This window comes from Camellia sinensis, chromosome 9 (assembly GCF_055761805.1).
Source record: "Camellia sinensis isolate YWXY chromosome 9, ASM5576180v1, whole genome shotgun sequence".
NCBI classification, from domain to species: Eukaryota; Viridiplantae; Streptophyta; class Magnoliopsida; order Ericales; family Theaceae; genus Camellia; species Camellia sinensis.
The window spans coordinates 178,281,123-178,303,535 of NC_138969.1; the positions used below are offsets into that span (position 1 = coordinate 178,281,123).

The following is a 22,413-nucleotide window of genomic DNA, read 5'->3' on the forward strand; positions in this document are numbered from 1 at the left end:
TAAACTTGCTTTGTTGTATGTGAATGAGATTGTTAGACTTCATGGAGTGCCGATGTCAATTGTGTCAGACCGAGATCCGAAGTTGGTTTCCAGATTTTGGCAGAGCCTACAAAGAGCTTTCGGAGCCGAGTTGCGGTTTAGCATAGCTTTTCATCCCCAGACTGATGGGCAAACAGAGAGGACGATTCAGACACTTGAAGATATGCTTAGACTATGTGTATTGGACCTCCAAGGAAGTTGGGGAGTACATTTGCCTTTGGTGGAATTTACCTACAACAATAGCTATCAAGCTAGCATTGGCATGGCGCCGTATGAGACACTGTATGGAAGAAAGTGCAGGTCACCGATATGTTGGACCGAGGTAGGAGACAAAGCTCTGCTTGGTCCCGAGTTAATTCAAGTAACAACCGAGAAGATTAAGCTCGTTCAGCAAAGGATCAAAACCGCACAGAGTCGACAAAAGAGTTATGCCGACCAGAGAAGAAGAGAGCTAGAATTTGAAGTCGGGGACCACGTGTTCCTAAAGATTTCGCCGATGAAAGGAGTTACAAGATTTCGGAAGAAGGGCAAGTTAGCACCTCGTTACATCGGGCCTTTTGAAATTCTTGAGAAGATTAACCTCGCTGCCTACAGACTTGCTTTGCCGCCAAGATTGAGCCAAGTCCATAATGTATTTCATGTTTCGATGTTGAGGAAATATATTCGAGATCCGCTACATGTGATCGACTATTTCGGAATTGTAATTAATGAAGATTTAGGTGTAGACACCCCATTTTTGACCGACCTTAAGACTCAGACGTCACTGATTGAGCGCTTGGTGATGTTGCATAATGTGCTTGTTCAGAAGTTTCAGAGTCGCGGCCGTGAGCCCTACCTCCGGACTTCCGAACCCTTTTCTGTGCCTTGTCTCGGTTTGTGAGCCAGACTCGGTTTTCTCTGTTTCTTTTCCTGAGGGGAGGGAGAGGTCCCGTAGACCATCTCTCAATGTTCGCAGGCTACATTTGGTGGCCGTAGGCCATTTTTCCCATTTCGAGTCCGGTTCCCGGTTTTCGGAGCCGTTAGGCCGTGTGCCTCGGTTCGGGACCGCTTAACCATCTCCTATTGCTCTGATTTTTGGCATACTTCCTATTTCATCCCTTTTGAGGGACACTGGCGGCTGAGAAGCCCACTTCGAGGTCGAATACCATTTTCGGTGCTTAACAGCCCATTTTCGGGACCCCGAACTGCGTGTTTTGGCCCCCGAACATTCGTTTCGCAACAGTTTTCGTTTATTTTTGGCAGGTACCTCTGTTTTATCACGAGGAAGGTCACTGAAGGATGGGAGGCCAGGAATTGTTGCAGCAGCCAGTTATCTCTCCTCCGGAGCCTCCCGGCGCCCGTTTTTCGCACTTCCGGGCTAATGTTGAACACCCTAGGGGTAGTGTTGCCAACTTTCAACCACATATCTGTGATCTACACATCTGGGAGGCCCCTAAAAGTTGGTGGCCGGCCATTAAGGTCACCTGACCCTTTTGACCTCTTTCTTCCGGGCTAATGTTGAACCCCTTGGACCTTTTTTCTTGAACTTTCAAACACATATCTGTGATGTACACACCTGAGAGGCCCCTAAAAGTTCATGGCCGGCCAGTAATTCAACTTGACCCTTTTGACCCCCTCTTTCCGAGCCAATGTTGAACCCCTTGGACCCACTTTCTTGGACTTTTAACCACATGGTTGTGTTGTACACACATAGGGGTACCTCTCTAGTAGCTGGCCGGCCAGAAAATCACATTGACCCTTTTGACCCCTAGCCGGCCGGCTAGGGGGTGTGGCCGGCCGGCCACCTCCAGCAAAAGGAATGGGTCGGCCTGCTTCATTGCACTGTGCACTTTACAGCTGTGGGGCAATATCCCCCAGATATTATCTGTATCCGGGGGATATTTTGTGGGGGAGTTTTACTCTCCTTTTCCCCCACCTTTACACCCCTTCTTTGGCCTATATAGCAAGCACGTCTTGTAGTGAATTGGGGTTAGAAAAACTCTCCTTCAAGCTTCCATAGCCAACTCCATCTTCTTCCTTCTCAATTCTTGAAAAAACCCTAAGCCCCTAACCATCATTCCTTCTACACCACCAAGCTCTACCACCACCACCTCATTTCCAGCAACAAGGAAGGATTCTTGAAGGCTAAAGAAGCTGCAAATCCATCCAAAAAGCAACAAAAGTTTGAATCTTCAAGGGTAAGTAACACTTTTACCCTTTTGACCCTTTTTCTTGATCTATTTCTAAACCCCACTTGCTTTTTGTTTCAAGCTCCGGCCCTAACTGAAAAGGGCCATATTTTGAGCTCATCTTCACTTCTCATTAAGGGCTCAACCCTGTTTGAGCCCTCCATAATACACTTGCTTCATTGATCATCTTGTATGTCATGATTTTGCATGCTATTTTTGGCCCATGAGCAATTTATTTTCGAGCATGTTGTAAACTGATATTAGGCTTATTTTGAGCCCCTCTTCAACATTGAGGAAGGGCTCAACATTGTTTGGTGCCTCCATGTGTCACTTGTAGTTATATCCCTTATTTGGCCCCATTTTTGCATAAATTGATATCCCTCTTTGCTTCTGTTTTTGGACCTTGGTCCGAACTGAAAGTGGCCTTTTTTTGGCCTATACTTCATGTTTCATTCACACTTTTTTAATGTTTGGTGATTATTTTATATACTTCATGTTATAGCACCTTTTGAGCCTTGTTTTGCATCACATTTTTAGCATATTTGTATACTGATTTTGAGGCTGCCATATACTGTGAATGTTCATATTTTTGGTCCATATTCAGTGTTGTAGAAGGAAATTTTTCAGTTTGGATTTAGCTTATACCACTTGCTTCATTACCCCTCTTTTGGCCCCTATTCTTGCATGCTATTTTTCCTTTACCTATGCTTGCTATTTGGCCTTGTTTATAACTGTAAAAGTGCATCTTTTGGGACTGTCTAGCTTCTGTCTTTGCATTGCATGTCCATGTTGTGCATGTTTGGCATAGCTATAGGCCATTTCGGATGCCTAATGTTGCATTTCGGGACATTTCCTTGCATTTCATGTCATTTCGCTTCATTTCGGGACTGGTTTCCCCCATATTTTGTTGCTGAAATTCCATTGGCATGCTTGCATATCATTTTTGCCATGTTTCATTAGATTTTATCATCGCCTCGGTTTGCGTGCCCGTGTGCACGCATTTCGAGGCACTCCATTTTTTATCCGCTGGCATCCCATGTGAGTGTGGCTGAGGCTCACTCATGTTGGTATAAGCCCATTTGTCATTTCCATGTCATTTCATCACATTTTATCATCGCCTCGGTTTGCGTGCCCGTGTGCACGCATTTCGAGGCACTCCATTTTTTATCCGCTGGCATCCCATGTGAGTGTGGCTGAGGCTCACTCATGTTGGTATAAGCCCATTTGTCATTTCCATGTCATTTCATCATATTTTATCATCGCCTCGGTTTGCGTGCCCGTGTGCACGCATTTCGAGGCACTCCGTTTTTATCCGCTGGCATCCCATGTGAGTGTGGCTGAGGCTCACTCATGTTGGTATAAGCCCATTTGTCATTTCCATGTCATTTCATCACATTTTATCATCGCCTCGGTTTGCGTGCCCGTGTGCACGCATTTCGAGGCACTCTATTTTTATCCGCTGGCATCCCATGTGAGTGTGGCTGAGGCTCACTCATGTTGGTATAAGCCCATTTGTCATTTCCATGTCATTTCATCACATTTTTACACCGCCTCGATTTGCGTGCCCGTGTGCACGCATTTCGAGGCACTCCGTTTTTATCCGCTGGCATCCCATGTGAGTGTGGCTGAGGCTCACTCATGTTGGTATAAGCCCATTTGTCATTTCCATGTCATTTCATTGCATCATACATCGCCTCGGTTTGAGTGCCGGTGTGCACGCATTTCGAGACACATCATCGCCTCGGTTTGCGTGCCCGTGTGCACGCATTTCGAGACACATATCATCGCCTCGGTTTGCGTACCCGTGTGCACGCACTTCGAGGCGTCTCATTTTCATTGCATTTATCATCGCCTCGGTTTGCGTGCCCGTGTGCACGCACTTCGAGGCATCTCATTTTCATAGCATTCTGTGTATGTTAGGATTATATCTTAGTTGCATTTCATGCGTATCATGCATATTGCATCGTGTCCGGAATAGGAGTTAGTCCGGGCACGGGAAACGAGGTACATTCCGTATTCCGAGTGACGGAATGTGTTTCAATTCCCCAGTCACCGACACTCCGGATTATCCATGATGGAGTTAGGTTTTAGCTGTAGTTTCATGTGCATTCATCCTATATTGAGTTGTGCATTTCGACTCCTCGGCCATCATGCCTCAGTATGCGTGATTGGTGGCACGAGGATCGAGACATGCATATATTTGTGCAAATACATTGCTATGCCCCTTTCCTGCTCTCTGTTGCAGCAAAACGAAGGATCAGCAACTTTTGGGACTTAGCACGCATTTCAAGAACAAGTGTAAACAGAGGCTAATTGGGGCATTCCGGTGGATTTCCGCGCAAGACAACCCGGACATGCATCATCCATCAGAAGCAAGGCGGTCCCTGGCTTGCACGCCAGTTTTATTTGCTTTCTTAGTTAATTCATTAATTAATTAGGATTTTGTAATATTTCGGACTGTAACATTCTTTTATTCGGGACTGTAATATTTGGACTGTATATTTATTCGGACCCTCCGAGCGAGGGCACAACTGTAATAAGTGTGTGTGAGTGCGATGTATGTCTTCCAACCCCACGTCTTTCTCCCTTTTATTTATCCGCTTTTGATGGTTAGATTAGGGCATGTTTAAATTAGCATACAGTATGACAGCATGTTTGCATTCATTCATCTGTATTGCATGCACCGGGCTCGGCGCACCATACTAACTGCATCGTATTTTCAATTCCAAGTTGAATACATGGTAGTTGTAGCATTTCATATACCATCTTAGAATAGCCGAGCCTGCTATAGTTGCATTTTGCATGTGTTGCATTAGGCATTTCTGTATGCTTAGGATTCATGCATGATTTCTAATGAGTTTCTATTTTGGCTTGGAGTACTCGGTGAGCTTTATGCTTTAGCATCCTTGCATGCGTGTGAGTGTTGCCATGAATAGCATGTTTACCATGAGGCTATGTGCTTATATGATATAACTGCCTGAATGCCTGTGGGTGAAGGTTGGGTTATCTGAATTAGAGTAAATCATCAAATGTTTCAAGCCTACCTGCGGGTAGCAAACCATTTTCAAAAACAAGCATGAAATGTTTTGTTCCAATTCGGGCGACCCGGTCTATACTTGTATGCTGTGCGCATCACATAGTAACCTAGGCTAATAACCGGTATAAGAACTCACAATGTTTTCAAAAATTGATATCATGGTTAGTAGAGGCCGGTCTATGATCGGGCGAGCGGGGGTGCTCACGAAGTGACCTTCCCCAATCGTACCCAAGTTCCCGAGCCGAGGCAACTTTGGTGATGACGGACACGTGGCCTTTCGGCACCGAGTCAGGGTTTCCTAAATTTCCCAAAATAAAATATTTAGGTGGCGACTCTGTATCTGGCAAAGCAGTCCATGTTTGGCACTTCTTTCAAAAATCAGTTTTCTCAAAAGTGATTTGCCGGATTTGGACTCTTTGGTTCAGACTTAGAACCGTGACTACGAAAAGTCGAGTCCAAGCTGTAGCGAGGTCCCCCGCGGGCTTGTTACATTAGGCTACGAAGAGAAGCCGATACAGATTGTCGATAGGCAAGTGAAGCAGTTGAGAAACAAGTCGATACCAATGGTGAAAGTTGAATGGAAGGAGCATTACGGGGAGGGTGCTACATGGGAAATGGAAGAAGAAATGAAAGTCCGACATCCAGAATTGTTTTTGGAGCAAAGTAACTCAAGTTTGGGGACCAAACTTCTTTAAGGGGGGTAGGATGTAACAACCCTCATTTTGACTTAGTCATACTTACATACATTTATGGATGATCTTGTTTTAATATATGCATTTGCAAATCTTGTCTTGTTTTGCTTGAATGATTGCTTGCACGCTTTGTTCTTGTCTGGTGTGTTGCCAAGGTCATCTTAAGCCTAGACACCTTCGAAACCTTTGTCACTTAGAACTATCTTGGAACCCCGTTGGTTGTCATCCATCTTGACCGTGGCATATTGGTCAAGATGTCACCATCCAGGCCGAGGTGCGCGTCGCCTAGGCCGAGATGTGCATCATCTGGGCCGAGATGTTGATATGTAGGCGTTCTAGATCCTTGATCCTTGCATGAGTGATTTTGTTCCTGGAATGGTATGACCTAGACCGAAGTGTGGCACATCTAGGCCAGGGTGTGGCACAGTTTAGTCAAGTGTTGCCCTTCCAAGCCGATGTCCTTGCCCCTTGATTGCCGGAGTCTTGTTGTTAGCCGATGTCGTTACTTGTCGGTGTGTTCTTGCCGCCTAGCTTGTTGAGTACACTTTGTCTTGGTCTTGTCTTGTCAAGTCAGTCACCTTTTGAGTTGAGCGAATCAGCCGATGCCACGTGTCCCAACATAGGGAGTAAGTCATTGATTGTCGTGAGAAACATATCATTTGTATCAAGTCTTGCCTTTTAGAGAGAGAAACTCAAGGAAGAAGAAGGAGAAGTTTAAGCTAGAGAGAGTGAACTTCCAAGCTTGATCGTTGGAGCTTGAACCGTTAGATTCGGGTTTTGAGGTTAGAATCGTAAACCTATTCTCGTTGTTCTCATTGATCATCTAGCTGCATTGCACGATCAAACTTGTTCCGCACGCCATTCATCGATTTAAAGTTAGTTTTAGAAAGAGAAAACGGTTTTCATGTGTTTTTGAGGAAAAGCCTCGTTTGATCCGAAAGTTTGCATTAAAGCTCATGTTTTTGTGTTTGTTTTGATAAGATCCTTGAGTGTGGGTACCTAGGTCCATGTTTTTGAATTCATAGCATGAAGTCTCAGCTATTGCAATAGCAAGTTTTGATCTTTGCATCCATCTTCCTCATGTTCATGTTCTTCAAGTTCTTCATGCTCATGTTCTTCATGTTTATCAAGAGGGAAACCCAGATTTTTCCCGACTTCGCTTTTGAATGTGGCCATCGAGGCTACACCTCGGCAAGGAGGTGTGGGACCTCGGCCTAGACCTGGTAGTTGCCCAGCGTGTTTTTCCAAGGATAAGAAACTGTGTTTCAATTTGATTGACTTAGTTTTTGAAGAATGCCGAGGTCATTTGCATGTAAGCTAGACTTGTTTTGAGTAGTGCATTCAATAGACTTTGCCATGTGTTTTGAGGACTTGGACTTGCCTTGACCCCGACGTTTGAAGAACTAGGTGAGTGGTATTTTTAATAAAGCTATGTTATATGTTTTGATAAAGATTTTGTTTTGCTTTGTTTTGAAAGTATTTGTTAAGCATGAATGATTGTCCTTAGTTTTGTATCTCGTATTATACTTGCTTGAATGACCTTCTCGTTTGAAAGTCCCTTGTGCTGGAGGACTCTAAACTTTCGCAGCACATCTCGTTTGAAAGTCCTTTGTGCTGGAGGACTCTAAACTTTCACAGCACATCTTGTCTTGAAAGTCCCTTATGCTGGAGGACTCTAAACTTTCGCAACACTCTTGTGTTAAAAGGCTACGGGCCTTTGTAACATAGGTCCCTTGTGCTAGAGGACTCTAAACTTTTGTAGCACCCTTGTTTGAGATGCCTCTCTTGCTCCGTCTTGTTTTGCCACGGACGGTTTACCGCGTGGATACGTTGCCGGAATATTATTATTTGTAATATGTGATGCTAGTAAGTGTCCCTTGAAGCTTTGAAGATCTGTTAGATGGGCGATGTCCATTCCTTGTTATATATAAAGTTTTGTCTTGTATTGTTTTGAAAGGACTTCGACTATTATTCATGCAAACCCCTTTATTATTTATACCATTCACTGAGTATCCAAGCTCACCCTCTCTATATATATGTAGGTGATGAGCAAGAAGGCGGTGACGCCTAGATGTGATTCTGGAGCTTATTTTGGATTTTGATTATGTCGGCCTAAACTGTAATTACGTCGGCAGTCTTGAAAATTATGCTTCTCGATTTGTAATACTTGTATGTTGCATACGTCGGCTTGAGAAGCCTTTTGATCAAGATGCATGTTTTGTATACATGTTATGTCGGCAGTGAGGATGTCGGCAATTCTAAAGATTTTGCTTCTAGCTGTATTTCATGTATTTTGTTCATGTCGGCTTGTGAAGCCCTTTTGTTAATGTGAAAGATGTAATTTGTACCTTGTTTCGTTTGTAATTGAGTTGTAACCCATCTGCAAATGATTGCTATCTCATTTGACTTATGCACAACTCTTATGGACTAATCTGTTTGTATAAATCGCTTCTGTACTTGTTAGCCCCATATAATTGTACTCTGATTGTGTGTGAATCTTGTATGTTGGCCTTCGGTAATCTCGGATTACTGGCCATCACGGCACCAAACTACTAGGGGCGGTCTGGGGTCGTGACAGAGACTCAAGAAGTCTTTTAAGATTGTTCCCAAATGGGCTATTTTGTGTGTAATTAGCAAGACTAGCATCACAAGACGTGAAATTAGATTCTGCACGAACAGAGGTGGAGATCACAAACAGAGACGCCATTAAGAAAATTATTGCTGAGTGTGCATCTTTGTCAATCTTCCTCATATGAGATCTCATTTGTGCCTACTTTACCCGAATAAGCTTGAAAGATAAGATAGTAATCGGACAACCATAGGAGAAGAGTCACAGAACCAGACACAAAATATATACTATGTGCCCGGTTTTGTGACCAATTTTTATATTTGTAGCAGAACTATAGGAGAAGATAAGCCTTGGATTGAAAAAGTCCGTCAACAAGTTTTCAACGGGACAACCAATAATTTTCTCAGAAACTTCATAACCGCAATCAGTTTGTCTTGGATTCTGAAGATCATTGACGATTACATGGAGGTGTTTATTGGTTGAAAAAAAATACTAACAATAAGAGTTTTGGAACTTTGAAAAATCATGGCCAGCATGCAAGACTAAACAAAAATAATTGATCAACTAACATATGTAGATAGACTCTGAATAATAAGTTAATAAACTGTTCAAAAAATGCATAAATATTTTCAGATGACGTTTCAAGTTTTGGCTTTTAATACAAATTAACTACATTGTATTAAGTACCACTAGTAGGGTTCTAATACTGAGAATTGGTTCAGCTAGGAAGCGCCGATACGGATACGGAACGATACAGATGCGACGATACAATAAAATCTAAAAAAGTAGGATATGGGTACGGCGAGAAACTCCGCTGCGGTTGTTAACAACTCCGCCAGTCCCAAGCTCGGGTTAAGGAGGAGGGTTGTGTGTTAGGTAGGCGACAGGCTACACGTAAAAAAGCCGCTCGGATCCCTTATGAAAATGAATCCTACTTTGAATCGTTTAAATGCTAGGTCGTTCCCCTCAAGTGACGCGTTGCGCCTACCTCTGCGTGTTTCGAAAAGTGAGCAAGGGGCGCCGTATTGACGCCTGGGTGCGGTGAAAAATGGGCAAAGGTTTCCGCATTTTTCTGGACGAGCGCGGGTAAAGAAGCTAGTCCAAGACTATAGGTTTAGGGTAGCCACTTGGAACATAGGAACCTTAACTGGTAGGACGATGGAATTGGTAGATGTTATGATTAGGAGGAGAGTTAGTATACCTTGCATACAAGAAACTAAGTGGACGGGAGAGAAAGCTAGGGAAATTGAGGATACTGGTTTTAAACTTTATTATAGTGGTAAGGATAGACGCAGGAATAGGGTAGGAATCATAATTGCCAAGGGTCTTGTGGAAAGTGTGGTGGCGGTCACTAGGAAAGGAGATAGGATTATGCTAGTTGAACTACTTATTGGAGGGAATATAGTGAACATTATTAGCTCTTACGCCCCTCAAGTAGGGTTAGATGATCAGACTAAGAGGGATTTTTGGGAGCAAATGGATGAGATCTTACAGGAGATACCCGTAGGAGAGAACCTGGTTATAGGTGGAGATTTTAATGGCCATGTGGGCATAGATAAACTAGGTTATGAAAGGGTGCATGGTGGATACGGTTTTGGTGACAGAAATGAGGCTGGAGAGGGAATCTTAGATTTTGCGGTGGCTTCTGACCTGGTGGTGGCAAATACTATGTATAAGAAGAGAGAGGAGCATTTGATAACCTTTAAGAGTGGATTAGTTAAGAGCCAAATAGATTACTTCTTAGTGAAAAAAATGGACTGCCTAAAATGTAATGATTGTAAGGTGATTCTTGGAGAGAGTCTGGTCTCTCAACATAGGATTTTGGTACTAGATTTATGTTTTAGAGGGCAATACCAAGCTAGGAATGATGGTGAGCGTCGTAGGACGAGATGGTGGGACCTAAAAGGGGATAAACTAGAAATATTTAAGAATCGAATGGATAAGGAAGGTACTTGGGACTTAGAAGGTGATGCTAACACTATGTGGAAATTCGATGGCCAATTGTATGAGGAGAATCTCAAGGGAAGTGCTTGGAAAGTCGAAAGGAACGAGACCTAGCTCTAGGGAAACTTGGTGGTGGAGGGAAGAGGTTCAAGCGGTAGTTAAGGTAAAAAAAGAGTGCTTTAAAAAGTGGCAGAAGGATAGAACTGAGGAAAAACTTAAGAGCTATAGATTGGCTAATAAGGAGGTCAAGAAAGTAGTGAGAGAGACTAAGTTGAAAGCTTATGATGACCTATACACTAGACTAGATAGTATTTGTTAAGATACGGGAGAGGAAAACAAGAGATTTTAATCAAGTAAAATGCATCAAGAGTGAGGATTCTAAGGTATTGGTGAAGGATGATGAGATTAAGGAAAGATGGAAGAATTATTTTGAGAAACTGTTAAATGAGGAACATGAAAGTACGACAATAGGGGAAAAAATAGCCAATAATACGATAAACCAAGACTGTAGGTTCTATCGCAAGATTAGGAACTTTGAAGTGGAGATTGCACTTAACAAGATGAAATCAAATAAGGCTTTAGGACCCGATGATATCCCTATTGAAGCTTGGAAGTGTTTGGGTAAAAAGGGAATTGCTTGGTTGACTAGGTTGTTTAGCAAAATTTTGTTGACTAGGAATATGCCAGATGAGTGGAGGAAGAGTATTTTAGTGCCAATCTATAAGAATAAATGTGATGTCCAAAATTGTAACAACTATAGAGGAATCAAACTAATGTGTCATATAATGAAAGTGTGGGAGAGGGTGATGGAACGCCGATTGCAAGACATAACAGAGGTGTCAGAGAATCAATTTGGGTTATGCCTGGTAGGTCAACAATGGAAGCGATCTATCTTTTGAGGAGAGTAATAGAAAAGTATAAAGAAAAGAAAAGAGGCATTCATATGGTATTTATCGACCTTGAGAAAGCATATGACAGAGTGCCCCGAGATATAATATGGTGGGTGTTAAAGAAGAAAGGGGTGACAAAAGGCTACATTGACGTGATTAGGGACATGTATAAAGGGGTGGCGACCACTATTAGATCGCCAGCTGGAGAGACAAATGAATTTCCTTTCACTGTAGGATTACACCAAGGATCTACCTTAAGTCCTTATCTTTTTGCTTTAGTTATGGACGAGTTGACGATAAATATTCAGGATGACGTGCCATGGTGTATGTTTTTTGCAGACGATATTGTGTTAGTGGATGAGACTAGAGAAGGAGTTAACACAAAGTTGGAGATTTGGAGAAAAACTCTTGAATCTAAAGGATTCCGGATAAGCAGAACTAAGACAGAGTACATGGAGTGTAAATTTAGTAACAGTAACAATGAAAACAGAGGAGAAGTGAAGATTGAGAACCAAGAACTGCCTAAGAGTGAACATTTTCGTTATTTAGGGTTGATTATCACAACAACAGGAGAGATTGATGCAGATGTGGCCTATAGGATTAAGGCGGGATGGTGTAAGTGGAGAAGTGCGTCTGGAGTGTTGTGCGATAAACGAATACCCACTAGACTAAAAGGTAAGTTTTATAGAACGGCTATTAGACCAGCTATGTTGTATAGGATGGAGTGTTGGGCAACCAAGAAACAACATGTAGATAAGATAAGTGTGGCTGAGATGAGGATGCTAAGGTGGATGTGTGGTAAGACTAGACAATATATGATTAGGAATGAGTGCATTCGGGAATGGGTAGGACTAGCACCGATAGAAAATAAGTTGAGAGAGAATCGTTTGAGATGGTTTGGTCATATTCAACGGAGACCAACAGGGGCAGTAGTAAAGAGATGCGATGCTGTAACGGTAGATGGAAGTGTTAGGGGACGGGGTAGGACTAGATTAACGTTGACTAGCGTTATAAATAGAGATATGAATCTACTTAATTTGACTAATGAAATGGCATTTGATAGGGTCGCGTGGAGAAGAATGATTCATGCAGCCGATCCCATTTGATGGGACTTAAGGCTTGGTTTGGTTTGGTTTGGTTATGGGTACAGCGAGAATATGTTTTGCAAAACATATATTTTGTAATTTTTTCAAGAATGAGTTCTTTCATTTACTTAATATCAAATGTTGATTCAGAACATATCAAATCTTAAAGCAAGCTAATGAAAACAAATATATTAATTCAGAATATCAATGTCAATTTTTGCTTGTTCCTCTTCATGTGAGAGTGGCATAGAGATATTTTTGTGAAGATAAAGGTAGAAAGAAAAAAAAAAAAAGAAAGTGACATGACCGACCTTTGGAGATCAATGATGTTGTTTCATTTTAGTTTTTTATTTTATTTTATTTTATTTTTTGTCTTTATAGAGGCTAAGGTTCCTTCATTTGTAAGCAGTGGCATATCTTTGGTATTTTTTACTTGCATTAAACTTTATAATTTTACAATTTGACCCCTATTAAAATCTGTAAGAAAATTATGTTTCGGCCCTGCCGTATCCCGAACATATTCTTTCCGTATCTTGAACGAATCCATCCCGTATCAAAAATAAAAAAACATAAAAAATTATTTTTGGATACTCTTCAACCGTATCCAATATGTATCCAGCCATATTAGACGCGTATTCGTATCCAAAAAATATTCCATACGTGTACGTGACCTTTTTTAAAGTATCCATGCTTTAGTGGCTTGGTTTTTCAATTGAATATTTAGAAGTCATTATCTATGGGCCGTTAGCCAGAATTCAAAATTCTTACAGGAAATTAAGAATTGCTATGCATGAGTTAACTTGGTTGAGCCAGCAAAGGAAAAAATAGAAAAATTACATATAAGAGAGAGAGAGAGCAAAACAAAATAAAGCAAAACAAAACAAAACAAAATTTGGGTTCTACTTGGAAGGGTGTAAGTCAAAATATTTCAAAGAGTGCATCAACGAGTTGAGTTGAGATAAGTAACAGGTTGTTCAAACTTGGTTTCGTAACTTAACGAGTTTCAACATATTTCAATATGAATTGTTAACAAAACGAACTAATTTTAGATAAGTTTTAAATAGATCAAACACGAATCGAGTTCAAGTAACTGAATTTGTTTTACATTCCTGTCAAAATCACAGAACAGGAGGCCAAAGTCGGTAAATTTAATAAAAAATTCAACTTCACAGAGCAAGTGACAATGTGATTAAAAGTCACTAAACTTCTTAAAGTAAAATCAAAGAGAGAGAACAAAATTGTTGGGAACAATATGTAGATTGAGTTGGCAGCATATAGTTGTTTTCAACATAAAAAGCGATATTTTTGCTAATATTATCCTTAGCCTACTGTTTATATAAATTGACTTTCATATTGTAGGCTCCATTTTATTTTGCTAGAAGAGTGCTTGAACCATATCTATCAGTATGAGTAAGCATGAGACAACTTGGTAGGACCACTTGTTAACAACCAAATTTTATAAAAGCAAGCACCAGAAAAAATTAAAATAAAAAATATCAACAAAATTCTTTTTGCCGTTTTTTCTTTATTTTTTACAACACTTGTATTTTAAATACTAGGAGAGTTGTTGAGAAACAGCTAATATTTTCTTTCATTTGACTAAGAGGTCAAGTGTTTAAGTTATAGCCGCCAACTACTGAAAAAAAGAAACGGAACCTGTTTGGTTCTTTGAATTCAATTTTTAGAAAAATTTGAACTTTCTGTTTGGTTATCCAAAAAATTAAAAAAATTCCAAAATCCTGGATTTTCTGGATGCACTTTGGTTTATGACGTCTGGATGCACTTTGATTTTCTAGATGCACTTTGATCAGTGTTGATGTGACTTCTGGTTGTTAATTTTCTAAATCTATTTTCTAAATACACTTTTCAGAATAAAATTTTGAAAATTAACTCAGAAAAGTAAAATCAAACAGGGTGAATATGTTGCACTTTTAATCCCTATACTTTGATCCCAATCGCAATTTGGTTCATTTAATTTCAAATTGAACAATTTGATCTATGCACAGTCTAGTTTCAATTTATTTATTCCATTCAAGATGGAGGTTAAAATTGGTTATGAGTCTAAAAAAATTAACGAAAATTTGGACGTAAAAACCAAATTGAAACTAGACTTTACATGTAAAGATTAAATTGTTCAAATAGAAATAATAGAGACCAAATGAAATTTGAGTTAAACTATGAGATTCTTAACTATCCCCCTATAAAACAATGAAATTACTAAAATTCTTATAATTGAAATATATTGCTGACATTATTAAAAATTGTTAATTGAGTTAATGGTTAATTAATGGATGGGGTTATTATGTGATTAGAAATTTTAAAGGTCGGGATTAATTCACATGAGCAATTAATATTTGAGTAAACCCTAGGTAGAATATTTATAATTTATCCTAAATTATAACATTAAAACTATTGGGAATAATTTTCAAACAAAATGAACGCTACAAATACAAAAATATTTAACAAAAAATAAATAAATAAATAAAATGCATAGAAGGCAATGTTTACATTCTTTACACTTTTTAAAAAAATAAAAATAAAAAATTCATGTATTCCCATATTTATGATGAACACAACAGATAGAAATCCCTGAATGATTTAACTAATGAATATAATTAAATGATGCTTTCAAAATATATTAAAAAAAAAGAACTGATGATAGTTACTTGTTTACTAGTCATTGACATATATATATATATATATATATAATAAAAAAAGAACGGATGATAGCTACAGGAAAAATAAACATATATATATATATATATAATAAAAAACTGATGATAGTTCTTTTTTTTTTTTTTTTTTTTGAACTAGACCGATGATAGTTACTTGTTTACTAGTCATTGACGACGACGACGATAATAATAATAATAAACTGTGTGTTTGTTGGCCTCTCATATTGCAATCGATTGTTTAATCACATAAAAAAATAAAATAAAATAATAATCTGAATGCTACTCGACTATGTTCATTCAAACAAGTACAAAAGAAATATATATATATATATATATATATTTTGCTATTTAAGTATCAATAATAATTTTAATATTTTATTTTCATTTCAAATAATTTTTTTCCCCCTTTTTGTGATGCAAAATTATTATTTAACAAACTTCTGTAATTGAGTTTTTCTAATGTGTCGTTTTCATTTGATAAAATGGCTAATATAGTAAATCTTTCTTGAGACATAGTTTACTAAAAGTATAAGTTTATCAATTTTAATTTTGAAAAAAACTTTTTTTTATCTTGAAGAAACTGTTATACATATGCATGTATGTCGATTAGCAATGCATAATAAAAAAAAAAGAGAAATTTACTCTGAAATTTAATAAAGGAAATGGAAAAAGTTTTCAAAATTGTTCTTTCCTCCCTCTCATAATAGATAACTCACCATGAGAAAGACAACAAATAGACAGTGACAATGAAACTCTCATATCGGCAATTTTTATTTTGTTTATCAAAGTTTTCCCTAACAACTCATAATGATATTTACACTACTACACTTTGAAACCATTAATCCACTGCATCCATCACCGGGTCATAACAACAGAAATTGTTAATTCATTAACAGAATAATCTTTATCATTTGTTTCATAGTGATCTTTGAATCTCCCAATAGAAAAGGCAGGTCGTTCGGGTTGACTATTTTTTTTTTTTTTTTTGATCAGCGAAGAAAATGAAACTTTATTGATGAAGACCGAATAAAGAAATACATCAATAAAGAAGAAGGGGAAGGGGAAGGGAAAGGGGAAAGGAGTGCAAAAAGCATCATAGCGAAACAAAACAATCCCAACTAGGTTGGCACTGTTGAGATCGCCCAATCATATGCTAGCACACCGCCTAGAGATGATGAGTTGGTGAGTAACCAACCACAATCAACAAACCCAAACCAAAAATACAACCGAAATCTAAAACATGCCAAAGTGAACAGATAAAAATACTAAAAACCAGCCAAAAAACAAAACAAAGACTGTAATAAAGCCCTCTGCTGGAGCATCCAAACAGCAGACCACACACACTGGCAAGAAGCAGACCATCAGTCAGGCAAGTAGATCAGCAGCAGGGCATCCCATAGATCAACACAACAATTCAAACCATAAGCCCAGTACACCATTATTCTTGCAGTAGCTACCAGCAGAGGATGGAGAAGCTACCAGCCAGCCACTATTCATCCAAGCACACAAAAGCTCCTATGCTAACACAGGACCACCTTTCAACCAAGCCCACAAAACTCCTTTGCTAACAGAGGGCATATGACACTCAGCAGGCCTCTGCACTGCCTTCACAGACCAGAACCAAGCTGATACATACCACTCTGCAACCAATCTGCATACATACCAATCTGCTTCATGCCCATCTGCTACCAATCTGCATAATGACAGAGCAGCCATAAATACCCATCTTTCAAAGGAGCTTCACTGGAACCAGAGAAAGAGCTTCAGATCAGACTACTACAAACGAATCTGCTACTTCCCACATTGCTACCAATCTGCATAATGACAGAACAACCATAAACCTATGTGATACAACCTCTCACCTGCTTCAAATTTGCGACAATATCATGCACTGTGTAATTCACCCCTTTAACATATGACTTGATCCATAATGCAATTCTTACTTTCAATAGCTCTACTACCTGTGCAAAATCTGCATTACCATTGTTAAATAAGCATTCATTCCTAAGTTTCCATAAGGACCAAAGCATGGCCAAAGGGACCACCTTCGAAATATTGAACTCGTTCTTCCTTAATTTCATACCAGACCACCAATCAAGAAAAATAACCACAGATCCTGGTGTTACCCACTGCACTTCCCACCAGTTTACCAACTCAGACCATAACTTCCATACCAATGGGCATAAAAGCAACACATGATTTATGGTTTCTACCTCTGCTTTGCAAAATACACATAGGGGGCTGACATTGACAGGTATAGCTCCAATCCTTTGCATAAATTATGCTGTTTTGAGTCTCCCTTTCCAAGCTAACCAGCTGAAGAACTGAGCCTTCGGGGGTGCTGCATTTTTCCACAGGAACTTTGAAATGGGAACCGTGGATCCATTAACTAATTCTAACCTTTTCCACACTGATGCCACAGAGAATACTCCAGAATTACTTGCTCTCCACAAACAGTTATCCTCAGTTAGAGGATTTAGATTAGGTACCTCTGCTAGTAATACATTTAGCCTATGAACTTCCTCCTCCTCCCAAGCTAAAAGTGATCTTCTAAATGCCAACTTCCAATCACTGCCCGGCCCTTTCCGGTGGTAAAAAAACTGCAAGGAACCTTCCTTCTCCACTGATAAACTAAACAGTCTAGGAAATTCACTCCTAAGACTCATATCATTGAACCATCTATCCGTCCAAAAATGAATCCTTTCCCCATTTCCCAAAGTAATCCTGAAGTTTTGTGAGAAAAACTCTGCCATTACACTATTTGCTGAAGCTAATGATGCAATGTCCTTCCACACTGTAGATACCATTGCAGCTGACACTGTTTCTGGTTTCCACCTACCCCCAATCCCACCATATCTGCTTCATACCACCATTTTCCATAGTGACTGCTGTTGATGACCATACCTCCACCACCATTTTAACATTAAACAGACGTTAACATCACTGAGACTTCTCACACCCAACCCCCCTTGGGCTTTACTTTTACACACCTCCTTCCATTGAACTAAATGAATTTTCCTTTGAACTTCCGAACCGCCCCACAAGAAGTTTGATTGAATCCTATCAATTGTTTTAGCAACACCAATAGGCAATTTGAAGATAGATAGAAAATACACTGGAAGATTTGACAATCCAGACTTAATTAGGGTCACTCTACCGGCAAAGGACAAGAATCTCCTCTTCCAAGATGGTAATTTCTTTTTGAACTTCTCCACCACTGGTTTCCAAGTACTTTTTTTCCTTGGATTGGCCCCTAAAGGTAAGCCAAGATATGACAAAGGTAGACTCTGGCTGAGGCAATTCAGGTTGTTAGCAAACTCCTTAACTAACTCCTCTTCCACTCCAATTCCACAAACAATACTTTTATGAAAATTAATCTTGAGGCCTGACATGACTTCAAAACACCTCAAAATTCTTTTAAGCACCCTGATTTCATCCCAATTGGCTTCACAAAAAATAATAGTGTCATCTGCAAATTGTAAATGAGAGATTTTCAATTCTTGATGACCAACTGAAGCTCCTCTGATCATCCCCTTTTCTTTGGTTCTCTCTAATAGAATATTTGGACCTTCTGCAACTATAGTAAAGAGGAAAGGCGATAGTGGATCTCCTTGCCTTAAACCCCTCTGAGGAGAAAACTCTGCTGTGGGTGACCCATTTACAAGCACTGAGATCCTTGACGTAGAAATGCAAGACCTAATCCAACCCACCCATTTATCTGCAAACCCAAAATTTTCCATCATTGACAACAAAAACTCCCAACAAAAACTCCCAGTTAACTGAATCATAGGCCTTCTCAAAATCCAATTTAAGAATGATTCCTTTTTTCTTGGACTTTCTCCACCAATCCACCACTTCATTTGCAATTAAGACCCCATCAAGGATGCATCTACCCGAAAGAAAAGCAGTTTGAACCTCTCCTATGAGTTTTGGGAGCACTTGTCTTATTCTTCTACACTTCCCCACCAATCCACCACTTCGTTCGGGTTGACTAATAGTTTCACTTTTTAGAATAACCACAACCGATGGCGTGGTAGGCCTTTCATACTCATCTTCTTGGACGCGCAATAAACCAATTGTGATAATATACTGTATATATGGCATGTTGTGTATATATGGCATGATTGTGTAAATAGGACTTAGTTAGTATTTTCTTTTTCAATCATAGATTTAGGGCTATATAAATTGATGAACTCTTTGTAAATTGATACAATTGAATACACAATATTCTTCAAAAACTTACACGGTATTAGAGTCGTGTGTGAAACCCTAGCTCTGCCTCTAATCGTTCGAAGTCTTCTCTTGTCTCTCTAGTGTGGAGAAAGTTCGGAGTATATTTTAAATACTAGGAGAGTTGTTGAGAAACAGCTAATATTTTCTTTCATTTGACTAAGAGGTCAAGTGTTTAAATATTTTCAATTGTAAGAATTTCCCTCCATTAAGTTATAGCCGCCAACTATTGAAAAAAAGAAAAGGAAACCTGTTTGGTTCTTTGAATTCAATTTTTTTAGAAAAATTTGGACTTTCTGTTTGGTTATCCAAAAAATAAAAAAAATAAAATAAAATAAAAATCCAAAATCTTGGGTAGTGTTTGGTATAGTTTTAGAATTATGATTTGAGAATAAAGTTGTATTTTGAGTTTGTGAGTTTTGGAATTATGATTTGAGTGTGAAAAATTTGTTTGGTTATGAATTTTGAAAAATGTTTTGAAAAGAGTTTTAAATTGAGTTTGAATTGAGTAATGTGACATATGATATTTGATACAAAAACTCACAACTCATAACCAAACACACAATCCAAAATTCTATTCAAAGCTCATAAAAAATATTAAAAAACGACTGAGAAATTTACTCTGAAATTCAAGATAAGAACTGGAAAAGGTTTTCAAAATTGCACTTTCCTTCCTCTCATAATACATAACTCACCATGAGAAAGACAACAAATAGACAGTGACAATGACAACTCCCATTGGGGCAATTTTTATTATGTTTATCAAAGTTTTCTCTAACAACTCAATGATAATTACACTACAACACTTTGAAACCATTAATCCACTCAGCTGCATCGATCAACGGGGCATAAGAACAGAAATTGTTAATTCATTAACAGAATCATCTTTGTCATTTGTTTCATAGTGATCTTTGAATCTCCCGACAGAGTAGGTAGGTCGTTCAGGTTGACTAAGAGTTACTGCTTCACTTTTCAGCATAACCACAACTGATGACATAGTAGGCCTGTCATATGCATCTTCTTGGACGCACAATAAACCAATATGCATATATCTTAAGAACTCGTCAAGATCACAAGACTCCATCAATAATTGATCGATCATTTCCAACCCTTTCCCTTCATTCCATAATTGCCATACCTATATGTAGACGTCCCCGAACGCTCCCGGGAGGGTGAGTCCCGTTCTGTTCATTTGGGGTCACTACAGCTCAGGACTCTCCAAATTTGTCACGGTTCTAAATTTGAACCAAAGAGTCCAAATCCGGCAAATCGTTTGAGAAAACAGATTTTTAGAAAAGAAGTGCCAAGCATGGACTGCTTTTCCAGATACAGAGTCGCCACCTAAATATTTTATTTTGGGAAATTTAGGAAACCCTGACTCGGTGCCAAAGGCCACGTGTCCGTCATCACCAAAGTTGCCTCGGCTCGGGAACTTGGGTACGATTGGGGAAGGTCACTTCGTGAGCACCCCCGCTCACCCGATCAAAGATCGGCCTCTACTAACCATGATATCTATTTTTGAAAACATTGTATGTTCTTATTCCGGTTATTAGCCTAGGTTACTAGGTGATGCGCACAGCATACAAGTATAGACCAGGTCGCCTGGATTGGAACAAAACATTTCATGTTTGCTTATTTGAAAGGTGGTTTGCTACTCGCAAGTAGGCTTAAAATGCAGATTTTGCCACCCTCGGGTGGGCTTAGAAAAGATGGTTTTGCCACTATCTAGTGGGCTTAAAACAAATAGTTTGATGATTTATTCCAATCCAAATAACCCGACCTTCACCCACAGGCATTTAGGCAGTTATATCACATAAGCAATTAGCCTCATGGTAAGCATGCTATTCATTGCAGCACTCACACGCATGCAAGGATGCTAAAGCATAAAACTTACCGAGTACTCCAAGCCAAAACAGAGACTTCATTAGAAATTATGCATGATCCTAAGTATACAGAAATGCCTAATGCAACACATGCAAAAATGCAAACTATAGCAGGCTCGGCTATTCTAAAACATGGCATATGAAATGCTACAACTAACATGTATTCAATTTGGAATTGAAATACAAATGCAGTTAGTATGATGCGCCAAGCCCGGTGCATGCAAAACAGATGAATGATGCAAACATGCTGTCATACTGTATGCTAATTGAAATATGCCCTAATCTAACCATCATGAGCTGGTAAATAAAAGGGAGAAAGACGTGGGGTTGGAAGACATACAGCACACACACGCACACTTATTACAGTTGTGCCCTCGCACAGAGGGTCCGAATAAATATACAGCCCCAAATAAATAATTACAGTCCCGAATAAAAGAATAGTACAGTCCAAATATTACAGTCCAAATAATATACAAATTCCTAATTAATTTACAAATTAACTAAGAAAGCTGTAAAAACTGGCGTGCAAGCCTAGGACTGCCTTGCTTCTGATGAATGATGTATGTTTAGGCTGCTTTGCGCGGAAATCCACTGGGATGCCCCAATTAGCCTCTGTTTACATCTGTTCTTGAAATGCGTGCCAAGCCCCGAGAAGTTGCTGATTTTTCATTTTGCTGCAACAGAGAGCAGGAAAGGGGCATAGCAATGTATTTTCACAAATATATGCATGCCTCGATCCTTGTGCCACCAATCACGCATATCGAGGCATGATGGCCGAGGAGTCGATTTGCACAATTCAATATAGGATGAATGCATATGAAAACACATCAAAACCTAACCCCATCATGGATAATCCGGAGTGTCGGTGACTAGGGAATTGAGACACGTTCCGTCACTCGGAGTACGAAACGCACCTCGTTTCCCATGCCCAGGCTAACTCCTATCCCAAACACGATGCAATATGCATGACATGCATGAAATGCAACTAAGATACAATCCTAACATACACAATGTTATGAAATGACATACACGCTATACGAGGTAATATACAACCGAGCATACGCAATGCAATAATGGTCTTACACCAACATGAGATAGCCTCAGCCGCACTCACATGGGAGGCCATCAGATGAAAACGAGACAACTCGAAATGCGTGCATGCGGGCACGCAAACCGAGGACCGACCCTCAGGCACCGAAAT

General features: G+C 39.5%; 1 pseudogene; it reads right to left on the reverse strand.

The window, feature by feature from the left end:
- The window catches only part of LOC114276990 (cysteine-rich receptor-like protein kinase 15), a 30,299-nt pseudogene extending 13,484 nt beyond the window's left edge, over nucleotides 1-16,815 (reverse strand).
- Nucleotides 16,816-22,413: the final 5,598 nt, after the last annotated feature.